The 14,862-nt window shown below is 44.4% G+C and overlaps 1 protein-coding gene across 18 annotated transcripts in view; it reads left to right on the top strand.

Annotated features, from left to right (window-relative positions):
- cacna2d3a (calcium channel, voltage-dependent, alpha 2/delta subunit 3a) overlaps positions 1–14,862 on the top strand; it is a 732,424-nt gene that overhangs the window by 19,962 nt on the left and 697,600 nt on the right. The gene's annotated exons all lie outside the window — the stretch shown is intronic.

The following is a 14,862-nucleotide window of genomic DNA, read 5'->3' as shown; positions in this document are numbered from 1 at the left end:
AAAGACATTTTTGAAAGATTTGAAAAACTCTTGCATGTGTAATTATCAATGAGTTTCTGGACCTTCTGCACTCTTCCCAACCAACATCTGCTTGTTAGTTCAGAGGTTTTGTGGTGGAGTTTATCTTCAAGCCCCTGCAGAGCTGTGTGTTTCCATTGGCATGGTTAATTTTTGAATCAAGGACCTTGAGGTCACTGTTAATTAGCTTCTGGAGTTTCTTGCCATGTTAACTGTTGGTAGAGAGCTCATGACTTTCTCCAGAGTTACTAATTTATGGTCCTTTTTATTTGGGGATAATCAAGTTGACTTTGAGGTGCATTCTGAGAATGGGTATCTTCTCAGCATCTTTGAGCCCATTGTGGCATGATCAATGACCATTCATAGACATGAAGCAAGAGTCAAAGGCTTTATTGATCAGAAGACCCAGACTTGCCTCTACATGCTGCTGGGTCATGTCCAAGACAGGTATGAGGGAGGAGACCAGGGCTCTCGGCCTTTATTAGGGGATCTTATGGGGAGGGTCTACAGGTACAGAAGGTGGGCCAGCCTGCCCAGGCCAGTGATGACATGCCCGCAGAACCATGTTCCACCACATTCACCCTCCTTTTTGGAATTAATTCCGGTGGGGTGATGCAGGGCAATGTCCATCAGCATGAGTCTTGTAGTCCATACAGTTCAAAGGTTCAATCGCTCCAGCAGTTTTATTTGGCGCTGAGATCTCCAAAGCACTGCTGGCTGTATATTTAGTTCCAGTGGAACGGAGGCTTGTTTGCTTGGCTGGTGTTGGAGGGCTGAACAGTGTCTGTGGCTACAGGATCTGTAGGGGGTGGGGAATTTGTAACAGTTGGGGGGAACGACGCTCCAGTGGGAGGGAACACTCAGGGCCATGTTGGTGATCTCTGGGAGCCAACTGGTCACTACCCGGGGGTATTGGGTGCACCTCCCATGCCGGGGCCCCTGCTTGCACCAGGTCCTGGATGGACACTATTATTCTGTCCATCCAGGTACCTTACCAGTGCATACTGGGGGCTCACATGCAGGAGGTGCACTTCCTCGCCCAGTGGGTCTGTCTTGTGCCTTCTAATATGCTCTCGGAGAAGCACCAGCCCCAGAGTCAATGCCAACCTCCTAGGGAAGGAGAACAATTTTTCATGTGGCGTTGCGTTAGTTGCCGTGTGAAGTAGGGACCTGGTGGCATGCAGCACTTTTGGAAGGACCTCTTGCCACTGGGATACGGGAATCCTTTTTGACGAGGGTCAAAAGGACTGCCTTCTAAATCGTGCCATTCTCCCTCTCCACCTGCCCGTTCCTGCTGGTGGTTGTGCTCATTAGCTATGCCTCTGGAAAGGAAGTATTGCTTCAACTCCTCACTCATAAATGCGGATCCCTGCTCACTCTGAACATAACTGGGCACCCAACAGAGTGAATACTCTGCAGAGTGCTTTAGTGACCATGGATGTGGTCATGTCATGGCAGGAGATGGCGAATAGGAAATGTGACTACTCATCCACGATGCTCAGGAAGTAGATGCTCTGATTCATGAACGGGAGGGGCCCCTTGAAATCCATGTTGAGATGCTTGAAGAGGCGAGTGGCCTTGAAGAGTTGGGCTCTCTCTGGTCTGTAAAATTATGATTTGCATTCCGAGTCAGCTCCCTAAATTCTCCACTGAGTAGGGGAGGTTACAGGCCCTCACAAAATGGTAGAGCCTTGTGACCCTGGGAGAGGCTATTGTGGAGGGCATGGAGGTGATCAACTTGCACCCTGGTGCAGGTTCCCCTGGACAGGGCATCGGGTGGCTCATTGAAGCTTGCCTGGCTGGTACAAGATCTCATAATAGTAGGTGGACAACTCAATTCTCCACCTCATGATCTTGTCATTTTTGGTTTTATCCCACTGTTTATTGTTAAACATAAAAGCGACGGCTCTCTGGTCCATCAGCAGGGTGAATGGTCTCCCAGCCAAGTAATGCCTCCAGTGGCGCATATAGCTTGTGCCTCCTTCTCGATGGTGGAATGCCTTGGAGGGTGTGGGGAAATAAATGGCACTGGGCTGCCTGCTTGGTTCAGTGTGGCGGCCAGAGTGAAGTCGGAGGCATCACTTTCTGCTTGAAACGGGACGGATTCATCAATGGCGTGCATCGCCGCCTTGGCAATCTTATCCTTGATGCCCTCAAAAGCCTTATGGACCTCCACTGAGGGATGGAAGGTAGTGGTTTTCACTAGGGGTTGGACCTTGTCTGTATAGTTGGGGATCCATTGGGCATAATACAAGAAAATCCCCAAGAACCTTTTTAAAGCCTTGGGATTCTGTGGCAGAGGTAATTCCAGAAGGAGCCGCATGCGCTCGGGGTTGGGAGCGATGACACCATGCTCAACCACGTACCCCAGGATTGCCAGCCGCTTGGTGTTAAACATGTAATTTTTCTTATATGTGAGATTGAAGTCCTTTGCGGTGGCCAAGAACCTCTACAGGTTCTTGTGTTCCTTCTGGTCATGGTCACAGATAGTGACATTGTCCAGATATGGATATGTAGTCTTTTGTCATCCACCATGTGGTCCATTTCCCTTTGGAACATTGACATCCCATTCATGAGGCCATATGTGACCTGTAGGAAATGGTAGAGATTGACTATGACCAATCTTTTGGCAAATCAGGATTTGGTGATATGCTGATTTGAGGTCTATAGAAGAGAAGACCTGATACTTGGCGATCTCATTCACCATATCAGCTATCATTCCAGTAAGGTGAACTAGTTGATGGTCTGATCATCCGGTACTTCTCCCCACTCTTCACCACCTCTGCTTGCGCCCTCCAAGGACTGTTACTCAGTTCTATAATGCACTCCCCTAGCAGCTGCTTCAGCTCCGTCTAAATGAAATCCCTGTCCTTGAGGCTGTATCACCTTCTTTTGTGGCCACAGGTTTGGAGTTTGGGATGAGGGACTCGAAATGTGGCCAGCACGCAGGTTGGGAGCCCGGCCCAGCATTCATGCGAGTGATTAGGCCTCTTCGGGGGGAGAGGAGGGGGCTCCCGGAATTGGTTATTACTGATGGTGAGGGGGGGGCATCAAACTGCATCAGCATGCCCTTAAGCTGGCACTGAAAATCAAGCCCCAATATGATGGGTGCGCAGAGGCGCAGCAGTCTGAAATTCTTATATTTGGTGCCCACCACGGTTAGGGTCACGGTGCATCTCCCATGGATTTCCACAGAGACTGATTTGGAGACTAGTGTTACCTTGCACTTGGCTGGGGTCATGGTCAGGGTATAACATTCGGCCATGCCCTGGTGTATGAAGCTATTGGTGCTTACCGTGTTGAACAGGCAGCCAGTGATGTGACTGTTTACCTCAATGTCCATCATCGATCAACCCAGCTAGTATGGTCTACTCTGGTCCAGCACGATGGAAGCCAATGTTAGCTCACTGTCCAAATCGCTGCTGCTATGTCGGTGGGTTGGCTGCTGCTAAGATGGCCGTCCCCATGGATCGCATGCAGAGGAGTCCGGAAGTGAAGCCGGATTTGACACCCCTCCGTGTCATTGCGCCCTTGGCTTGGAAGTTTGGTTCTCAGCAACTGGAAATGACGACGGAAGTGGGATGGTGATGTGGGTTGTGGTCCATATGCAACACTGGTAGAGAGCGGCTTAGAATGACATACCCTGGCATAGTGTCCTTTCCTCTGGCAGTTCGAGCAGGTCGCGTTATGGCCGGGCAGTACTTTCATGGGTGTTTGCTGTGGCCACAGTAGTTGCCCTTTGTGTGTTCGGTGGCGGCAGTGACTGTCAGGGGCCCTGAGTCCCAAGATGGCACCGCCTGTTCTCCCCATGAGGTGCCGTGTGGCCTGCTGAGTTGGCCTTGTGTTCTTTTAAGCAGTCTCCATTGCTCGGGCCATCAGCTCCTCTTTCTGAAGGGACCGATCACCTTTCTCCAGGAGTTGTTCCTGTATTTGATGGGAATAGAATCCAGTGATAACCCTACCATGGATGAGCTCCTCCTGATAGGTCACTGCTGTCATGTCCCAGTACCCTCAGTCTCATCCCAGCTCCCGCATGGCCCTCACAAATTCGTCACCCGACTCACCCGGACCCTGGTGTCGGGAACCAAGATGGAAGTGTGCATACATCGTGTTCTTTGGGGCTTCATACTGCTGTCGGAGTAGTGCCATTGGCTCTCTGTATGCAGTGCAGTCGCAAATTATTTGGTACGCTCAGTGGCCCACTGCTGTGAAGAGCAGGTCATACCGATCACCGTCGGCTGTGATTTCATGTCGCTTCAGGCAGGCCTTCAAACAGTTTAGCTACATATCAAACTTTACAGAGGTCTCTGGTTCCTTTGGATCGATCTCCAGCTTCTCCAGGATTGCCTAGTTCATGGCGCTTTAAAGTTCTGATCAATAAATTGTGGTGCAATCAAAGACCACTCACAGACATGAAGCAAGAGTCAAAGGCTTTATTGATCAGCAGACCCAGACGTGCCTCTACATGCTGCTGGCTCAAGTCCAAGGCAGGAATGAGGGAGGAGACTAGGGCTCTTGACCTTTATTAGGGGATCTTAGGAGGGGCTACAGATACAGAAGGCGGGCCAGCCTGCCCAGCCCAGTGAGGACATGCCAGGACAGGCATACAGAACCGTGTTCCACCACACCCTTCAACACTGATTTTCTTGTGGTTGTTTCTGTGACTGCTACTGTTTACAAAGCAGGTTGAAGAGGACAGGAGAACAGGTGAGGCAATGCCAGTCCACCAGTCAACGGTATCTGTCATTAGTGCTGAAGTCATGGACAACCTTGTGTTTTCTTGCATGGATATTCAAACAAATGTTGGTGGCTGGATGAAGAGTTTCACAATGATCCTCTGATAAAACAGAGCTCTGGTTACGAACACCCTGTGTTCCAAGCATCTGCAAACATGAGCTTTCCTGTATCTCTCCTTACCCATCGCCCTTTGGCAGGTGATTACATTCTTTCTGGATTGACGCTTCCCAGAAGGTCTCCAACAGCTTGGCTTCTGGGCTCAGGGAGAAGTTACTCAGCCAACCATAGACACTGCACTTATACACACTAAAAATGACAAACCATCCTGCAAATTAGTAGGCATTATTATGTTGAAACTCTTTGGTAAACCACTATTAACGTTGCATGAGCAGCAATTTTTAAGTTTGATGCCTTGAAGAAAGACACTTTTATCCTAAAAGTACCGTCACTGATATGTCAGATTAATGCAAACAAAAGATGCTCCTTATCATTTAGAAGCCAATTCCTCTGTTTCTAGGAATGCATCAATTTGAAATGTTTGTTGAAAATATAAAATATAAGCAGGGAAAAGTACACTGGAATAGATTTGTAGCTTTATGGAAACACTTTCTACCATATCTTAACATAGCACCTGGGATCCTTTAGGATTATATCTAAAGTAGTGACTGGATTGTGATCACTGGGACACTGCAGGTGCCCATTCATCCCCAAGTCATTAATGTTTCTGGATGAACCTCAGCTCCACCAACTATTTTTAACAGCATTACAGCTCTCTTGGGGGACAGTTGGCATCAGGATTAGAAAATGCAATGCAAGGTGGACCAAAGTGTTAGCCTAAATATAAGCGGTTGCCTGGCTGTGAGATTAGTGGTTCTTTTTTCACTCGGCTACTTTTGATTTTAAATTGAGACACGCGACACAGCAATGGCCCATGAGCCTGTGCTGCCCAAGATCAGTGAGCACCAGAAGAGGGTAAAGCTTTAATGGGGCAGTAAGCCTATAGATGTGGGATCCTCTGTGAAAATATGTCTGAGGAGACCCAAAGTTGCAAATATGCCTTTAATGTAGTAATGTCACCATGTTGGGAGTCAAGCTGGAGTCTCTGGCCTGAAGAATCCCAGGCTTAGCACTAAAATAGAAGATCTGTTTATGCATAACTCATTGTGTTCTTCTGATTGTAACGTAATAGCAGGAAGATGAATTTGGATTTCTATCAGGAGATTGCATTATGATGGGATAATTATTTTAATGATAATAATCATTGAAATGGAAACCATCTGCTGTAGCCAAGTTTAATAAAAACAGTTCCACTTATTTTCCATTTATTTAATTTTCCTCAGTAAATTTGATTATACATTATGAGTAATTAGTTTGATTCTAACTTTTTCATTTTTTAAAGTGTAATTAGTTGTCAATAATGTGTTGAACATCTAACACTAAACTTCCTGGGAGTGGTGAAACTTGACTTGGGAAATGTTGTAAAACAAAAGTTAGTTGTATCTCTAGACCAAACTTGCATTCTTTTCCAAAATTAATCACATGCTGGTGCAGTCTCAACCATGCTCATGCCATTATCTGGCTGAAGCACACGTCTGTTATCAGAAGTGGGGCCCTGTTTAGTACATTATTGGCCAGGGATCCATCTTAAAGTGGAGTTGATAAGAGCCAGTTTACTTTTGTAAAATGATCTTCTATGACCCCGGAGAACATCTGTCTGTTTTGTTGCTTCCCTCTCTCTCCCTCGCCAACCCCCCACCATTTAAAGGAACACTACAGATGTTAGGAGACATGACCAAATCGCTTCAGACCATGCGGCTGCCTTCCTGCTGGACTATTCTCTCCATGGTGGTCCAATTTGCATTGACCTTGTATTTCCTCACTGGAGGATTGTTTCAAGTGTGTGTACAAGATCTCTTCTATGTCTCCCCACTTGCTGAATTAATGAGATAATTCAAGTGTATTCACAGAGAAATTATTCCATCTATTTTAAGTTCAGTGATGATTAGTTGACACCTTTGAAACTTGGATTTTCCAATTTTGTTGATGACCCACGAGTCCAGACAGTCTTTGCTTGCGTCTATGTCCTAATTGGTGGTATTGTGGAGAGAAATGAAGGTACTCTGAGATTACAATAGGATCCTCCTGGTTTTGGGAAGTGGGCTGATGTTACGAGCCCAAAGGACCCTAAAACCCAGAAGCAATAGACATTCACCAAGACAAGTGGTTTTTAAATTTATTTTTAATCAACTTTAAACATGAAAACAGAATCAAACTTTAACTTATCTCTATACTTAACTAACCCAAATTAACCCCCTTCTAATTCTAAGCGCACATGTATGTAATGTGTGTGTAAATTTAAGAAAAATTCTTTGGGTAACAGTCCAATCTCACTTCTCCTTCTTCCAAGTTCTCTGGATGCAGGAAATTCCTATACTGTGTACAGAATTTAACGGGCTTTGGTGCTCGAAAGGTAAATGTTTACCACTCAGGAAGGTTCTTGTAGGGTTTGCAGAGGGAGATTTGTTGTTCCAGAATTTTCACAACTGAGGACCATTAGTCACCTCAATGTCTCGCTGATGAAACTTGCCCCATCAGGGTTTTCCAGATGTTAACCTTTTTCTTCAGGCTACCACCACAGAATTCCATTCTGTTCATCTTATTCCAAGAGAAATATCAGACAGATAGCACTTCCAGCCATCCACTGCTCTGGAACTTTTCATAAGTTTCCAACCAGCTTCCTGGCTTGCACTGTTCAGTCTTCTTCAGCAAACAACAGGTTCTTCTACTTGGTCAAGATGTTGTCTTAGATAAACAAAATTCAAGAGTGTCCTTTTTGTGAGCACTTTGCAGAAAGGTACTTGGAGCCAATTTGTTTCCTCCAAAACAAATGGTCTTTTCATTTCATGGCGTCATTTCAATTAGCACCTACTTTCTGCAAAGTTCACTGAATATGAATTCTTCAATATTTCAAATAAGATCTGTTTTAAAATGTGTGTATGTATGTAACCCACTAATCTTACCAAAATCTTCCCAATATTTATCCATTACACTGAGGAATGTGTGATGGAATTTAACTCAAAACATTGTGAGATGTGGCACTTTGGTATGTTTAAACCAGACCAGGGCTTTCAGATTAATGGTAGAACCTTATAGAGCATTGTAGAACAGAGAGACTTCGGGCTACAGGTGCATAAAGTATGTAGACCAAAAAGTGATTGGCACACTGACCTTCATTAGTCGGAGAATTGAGTCCAGGAGCTGGGAAGTCATGTTTGTGAGACTACATGGTTTATTGTGGCACAGTTGTGGCCATCCAGCTAAAGGAAAGTTGTAATTTAGTTGAAAAGAGTGCGGAAGAGATTCATAAAAATGTTACCAGGAAGGGAGAGCTTGAGTTATAAGGTGACACTGGTCGGGATAGAACTTTTCTCCCTGGAGCATCAGAAGGTGAGGAGGGAGCTTTTGATGTTTATTTTCAGTGGACAGCTCTGTATGGGGGAATGGATCAATTCTTGATATCTCTGGCTTCTCACATCAGTATTGTTTTCCAACAATAAGAATTGAACATGGACAGAACACAAGCCAGAATTGTTTTGGAAAATGCCATAGGTTTGTTAAAATCAATTTGTGTTGCATGTTCGTGGAACATCTTGGTGGTTGTGCCAAATAGTTGCATTGATGTGAAAATCCAACAATTGCAGATATTGCAGAACTAACAGGAAGTTCCGGAAATATTCAGCGGGTCTGAGGAAAAATGTTTCATTTAGAAGAATGAAAAGGGATCTTATAGAAACATAAAATTATGAAAGGCTTAGATAAGTTTGAGGTAGGTGGGGGAGACTAGAACTAGGGGACATAACCTCAAGATCCAGGATGGTCGATTTAGAATAGAGATGAAGAGGATCTGCTTTTCCCAGAGGGTGGTGAACCCGTGGAATTTGCTGCCCATTGAAGCAGTGGAGGTGGCCTCAGTGAATATATTTAAGACAAGGTTGGATAGATTTTTACAAAGTATGAAAATTAAGAGATACTGGGAAAAGGCATATAGGTGGAGATGAACCTATCAACAGATCAACCATCATCCTTCACACTTTTTCTTTTTACTCATCCCATTACCCCCAGATTAAAGGAGTAGCCATGGATACCTGCATAGGTCCCAGCTATGCTTGCCGGTTTGTGGGTTATGTGGAGCAAAATATGCTCCAAGCCTACACAGGAAAGACCCCCCCCCAACTCTTCTTCCGGTACATTGACGACTACATTGGGGAGGTCTCATGCACCCATGATAAGCTCGTCAATTTCATCAATTTCATGGCCATTTTCCATTCGGATGCCAAACTCACCTGGTCCATCTCTGATAACACTTTCCCTTTTCTGGCCCTCTCTGTCTCATCTCAGGAGACAGACTCTCCAGTGACATTCATTATAAACTATTTAACTCCCACAACTACCTGGATGACACGTCCTCACAGCCTGTTCCCTGCAAGGACTCCATCCCCTTCTCTCAATTTCTCCGTCTCCACTGGATCTGCTCCCAAGCTGAGGCCTTCCAGTCCAGAGCCTCTGAAATGCCTGCCGCCTTCCACAAAGGTAGCTTCCCCTCCACCACTATTAACTTTGCCCTCACCCGCATCTCCTCCATTCCCCACTCATCAGATCCAGCCCCCCTGCCCCACAGAATCCCCCTTGTCCTCACCTACCACCCCACTATTCTCCACATCCAACTCATTATCAACCGGAATTTCCGGCACTTTCTACAGGACCCCAGCACCAGACACATTTTTCCTTCACCTTCCTTCTCAACCTTCCCTAGGGACCGTTCCCTTGTGCAGTCTTCCCTCCTCACCCATCGCCCCCCTGGCACCTTCCACTGTGGTCGTAGGAGGCGTAATACCTGCACTCACACCTCCTCACTCACCATTGAGTGAGGTCCCAAACAGACCTTTCAGGTGAAGCAACACTTCACCTGTACCTCTAAAGAACTCATTTACTGCATCCGGTGAACCCTCTGTGGCCTTCTCTACATTGGAGAGACCGATCGCAGATTAGGAGATCACTTCGCCCAGCACCTCTTCTCCGTCCGCAACAAAAGCAACCTCCCTGTACCCAACCGTTTCATTTCTGAGTCGCACTCAAGCTCACATGTCTGTCCATGGCCTTTCACACTATCCCACCCTGACCACCCGCAGATTGGCGGAACAATAGTTCATTTTTCGTCTGGTCACTCTCCAACCCCAGGGCATGAACATTGAGTTCACTGCATTCCACTAAACAGCTTGTCTTCCCCTCCCCCCCCTCTTAACTAGTATATTTCAGTTCCTACTTCCTTTCTCTCTCCACCTAGCCTAGACTTCTCCCCCCCCACCTTCCTGCAGTCTCCTCCCACGCCTCCCCACCTTTTGTTCGGTCATTTCTCATGTTTCCCCACTCCACTCCTTGATGAAGGGCTCAAGCCCGAAATGTTGGTGATGTATCTTTACCTTTGCTACCTAAAGGCACTGCTTGACCTGCTGAGTTTCTCCAGCATTTGCGTGTTTTTTCACTTAACCACGGTGTCCACAGAATCCTGTATTTTACCCTATCAGATCAGCCTTGATCTCATTGAATGGCGGAGCAGGCTTGACGGGCTGGATGGCCAACTCCTGTTCCTATTTCTTACATTCATTTAGTTTAGTTTAGTTTATATAGCACATGTAAAACAACTCTTGTAGACCAAAGTGCTATACTGATCATAAATTACATCTCAACTTAAACAGGTATTTAAAGTGAGGTATAAAATGAGTACCCGATATTCAGAATTGTACATGGTAACAATCAACAATCACCTCAAAATGCTTGCGGGTGAAGATACAACTTCAGCCTGGATTTAAGAGTTAAAGGAGGGGGCTGATTTGATGGAGGGAGGAATGTTGTTCCACACTTTGGGGAGTGTAATAGCGAAGGTGTGATCTCCCCTGAGTTTGCAATTTGAGCGCGGAACAACCAAGCACCCTAAGTTGGCTGATCTGAGGGGTCTTGAAGTGGAGTAGGGTGTTAGGAGATCGGTGATGTAAGAAGGGGCTTTGTGAACAAACTGGAAAACTTTAAAATCTATCCTGAGCCTGTACTGGCAGAATAGAAGTGATATGGTCCCTCTTCTTGGCTGCTGTCAGGAGCCTGGCTGCAGCATTCTGCACCAGTTGCAGACGGATAATAACGACTGACTAATTCCTGTATTAATTCAGCTATAAGATGCTTCATCAGAATATCATTATGCTGTATTGTCTGGAGCAAACCTATTCATCAGCAATACCAGTGGAAGACAAACATGAAAACCCAGGACCTGGAGAGCAGCTGGAGGCAAAGTAACACGGGAAAGACATGGGCAGTGGGTGGGGCATCTGAACTCCCCTCCCAGCAGAGCTGAGGAGGCAAGCATTGGCAGTGGGAGAGGCAGCCTGAAAGAGAAACACTTTTCAAAAGGAGCTTGCAAAATTATTTGCAATATACAAACATGCTTGAGAAACTCAATAGGTCACGCAGGCAGCATCTTTAGGAAATGAAGGTAACTGACATTTTGGGTCTGAGCATTTTGTTTGTGTGTTGCACTTGGCCCCACCACCTACCATCTTTCTGCCTTAACTGCAAAATCATTGAATTGTTCCTCCAGCTGAGATGTTAAGTGGTTGTTCTAGGTGGTGTGGATACCATCTCTGATGTCACTAAATCACTTACAAAGTTGAGATGTCCTTGCTTTTAAGAAATCACCTTCTAGGCTTATTAAAGATGAAAACAGAGTCATGGGGTTACCACATAATTGTCATCTTTAATGTCCTATTAGTATTAGCAGAGCTTGTACGCATCTCATTTTGGAGGAGCTGGTCAGTCCACTGAAAAAAAGAACTTGAAAAAGTCACTCAAGAGTGTTAAATATTTGATGGAATCTGCAATTGATTTACTTATCAGGAGGCATTTTGTGACATTATGACTGGAGAATGTAACAAAATAGGAAAACAATAAAGCAGACACAAATGCTATCATTGTATTTTAAAGACATCTATTGCATAGCATTGATATAGACTACACAGTTTGATCAATTTACAATTGATTATTCAATTCAGAAGCTTCATCAACAGAGAATTAAATAAATTAATTTGTCAGGCATCAAGCCAGTGAGTGGGAATGCAGTTTGGAGTCATTAACATCTTTTATTGATTTCCTCGGATTCTGTTCGAGAAAATACTTATGATTCTGCCACAATAAAACTCAGACTAATTTATATAAAATAGGATACTTTATCATGCAGACAATTTGTATATTTGTAGAATATAGAACCATCATTCATAAGCATTTAAAGCAAGTATGTTAATTAATTTCTACTTGTAACTAGTTATTGTAATTGAGGTGATAATTAAAGTATAAATGTCTAAAAACTGGAGGATAGAAATATTAAATGGCCATTATTACATGCAGTTGGGGCTCTTTTATCCAGAGAGTGAAAGAGAATATGGAAATGTATTACCACAGGTCACGCAGCATCCACATGAAGTAAAACGCAGTCAACATTTTGGGCCTTCCCCCTTCATCGAGAAAGTTTTAACGTTATGTCGCCTTTTCAGACTTTGTCATCAAGAAATGAGTACCCTCTTTATCCAGCCCATAATTAAATTAATTTGCCATTTTGACTAGTTAATGTTATATTGGAGCCTGAGTAATTGGGGACTTTATAATGTACTTCATGACAGATGAAGATTTTTTTTAATGCCTCTTCTTCTGGCTATCCTTTCCATAGGATGGTTATGATTCCTTTCAGTCAGTTTGTGGGGTTTGATATGAGGATGCCCCACTCTTCAGAAAGGAACAGCAAGTGCATGAATGGATTTTGGTGAGTAGGGGTTGCACAGGTCCAGACCCACCCTCTCGACAACCCCTCTCAGATCCAGTGGCATGGTGAGGTCCAAGATGGCTGGAGGAAGTTCTGTTGCAGTGAATGGCCAGATCAAGCTTCGATGAAAGGGATGCCCTTTCCGCGCTTCACGGCATGTTTACTAGATGACCATTGACCCTATAAAAGGATTCATCTGCCCTGTAACCGGTCTTGTTTTTCATCCTGCAGGGTGTCTAGCCACCCTCCGCACCGGGCAAGCCTGATGGGGGAGCTAGTTTTGTTGCTGACCTCCTGACTATGTGACAGGTAGTACTGGGTTACATGGTACCAGTAGAACTCAGATGAGTGACCTGTGTTATGAGCCCAAAGGACCCCAAAACCTAGCAGCAATAGATATGCACCACGACAAATGGTTACTTAAACAAAATTTGCTTTTAATTATCTTTACACTCAAAAACAGAGTCAAACTTTAACTTATCTCTATTTTTAACTGACTTTAACAACCCCCTTCTAATTATAAGCGCATGTGTATGTAATGTGTGTGTAAATTTAGGAAAGTTCTTTGGTTCACAGTCCAATCTCACTTCTCATTCTTCCAAGTTCACTGGTTGCAGGCAATTCTTATTCTGTGCATAGAATTTAACATGTATAAAGTTCACCAGTCTTTGGTGCTCGAAAGGTAAATGGTTACCACTCAGGAAGGTTCTTGTAGGTTTGCAGAGATTGATGTGTGGTTCCAGGATTTCCACAACTGAGGTACTTCCCTCTCACCTCAGTGTCTTGCTGATGAAACTTGCCCTATCAGGGTTCTCCAGATGATAACCTCTTTCTTTCAGGTTACCACAGAGTTCCTTTCCATTTCAGTTAGTCCAAGAGAAACACTAGACAGCTCGTACTTTCAGCCATCTGTCATTCTGGAGCTTCTGTTTCAGTTCCAACAAGCTTCCTGCTTCAGTTTCAGCAAGCTTTTCTCTGTGTCTCTCTCTCTCACTGACTCACACAGTTAGAGATTGCTAACTTGCTTGACTGACTGACCCCCCCCCCACCCACCCACCCCCCCCCCCCCCCCCGTGCTTGCAAAACAACATCACCTTCTCCAGCAAACCATAGAAGTGAGTCTTCTGGTTTATCTGTTGTTTTTAGGTAAACAAGAACCCATCAGTGATCTTCGAGCACTCTTATCAAAAGCCTTGCAAAAAGGTATCAGGAGACAGTATGACTCTTGCTGTTGCTTTAAAGACAATAGTCCATTCATTCAACAATTAACACCTACTTGTGATGTCTCTATAGGCATTCTTTGCAGTTTCTGTAAAGTCACTCGTAATATGAATTCTCCATTATTTAAAATAAGATCTGTTTTATTAAAGTGTGTGTATGTAACCTGCTCTAACTTTTCCCAATTTATCTCCCAAAAATATTTCTATATATTCTGTAACACCTGACATAAATTTTAATGTAGTGATGTACAATACTTTCTCCAAATCTGGGATAATCGGGGTTTGCCAGCTGCTGTAAAAACCTTTTTCCCTTTCTGATCCATCCCTCTTGTTGAAAAGGTTTGCATTCCACTGACTATTTTGTGATACAATTTTAGTAATCAGAATCCGAATTTATTGTCATGAACAAGTCATGAAATCCAGTGTTTTGCAGCAGTATTGGAGAGCAAATGTTCATATTATAAACATCTTACAACATTACTATATAAAAAATAGTAGTGCACAAAAAGAAAGGCAGTGTTTTGGGGTCAATGCTTATTCAGGAATCTGATGGCAGTGGGGAAAAAGCTGTCCTTGTACTTTTGAGTGCTCATCTTTAGGCTCCTGTACCTTTTCCCTTATGGTAGCAGTGAAGAGAGAGTGGCCTGGGTAGTGGAGTTTTTGAGGGTAGAGTGTGCTTTTTTAATACATTGCCTTGTAGATGTTCTCGATGGAGTAAAGTCTGGTGCCTGTGATGTGGCAGGCCGAGTTAACAACCCTCTGGAGTTTATTCTTGTCCTGAGAGTTGGTACCTATGTACCAGACAGTGATGCCACCAGCCAGTATTGTCTCCACATAACACCTGAATCTCCTCAGTCATATCACAATGTGTAGCCACTGGCGAGCCTTCTTTGTGATTGCATCAAAATGGAGATGTTGATACCCAGGAATTTGATCTATGTAAAGATGCAAAACTCTCCTTAGTCCCAACTGTGCACCTTTGAGCATTACAGGTGATCCGACATTAGGGTTATTCGGTTAACA

This window comes from Narcine bancroftii, chromosome 5 (genome assembly GCF_036971445.1).
Source record: "Narcine bancroftii isolate sNarBan1 chromosome 5, sNarBan1.hap1, whole genome shotgun sequence".
NCBI classification, from domain to species: Eukaryota; Metazoa; Chordata; class Chondrichthyes; order Torpediniformes; family Narcinidae; genus Narcine; species Narcine bancroftii.
This window is presented reverse-complemented; position numbering and strand designations above follow the sequence as displayed.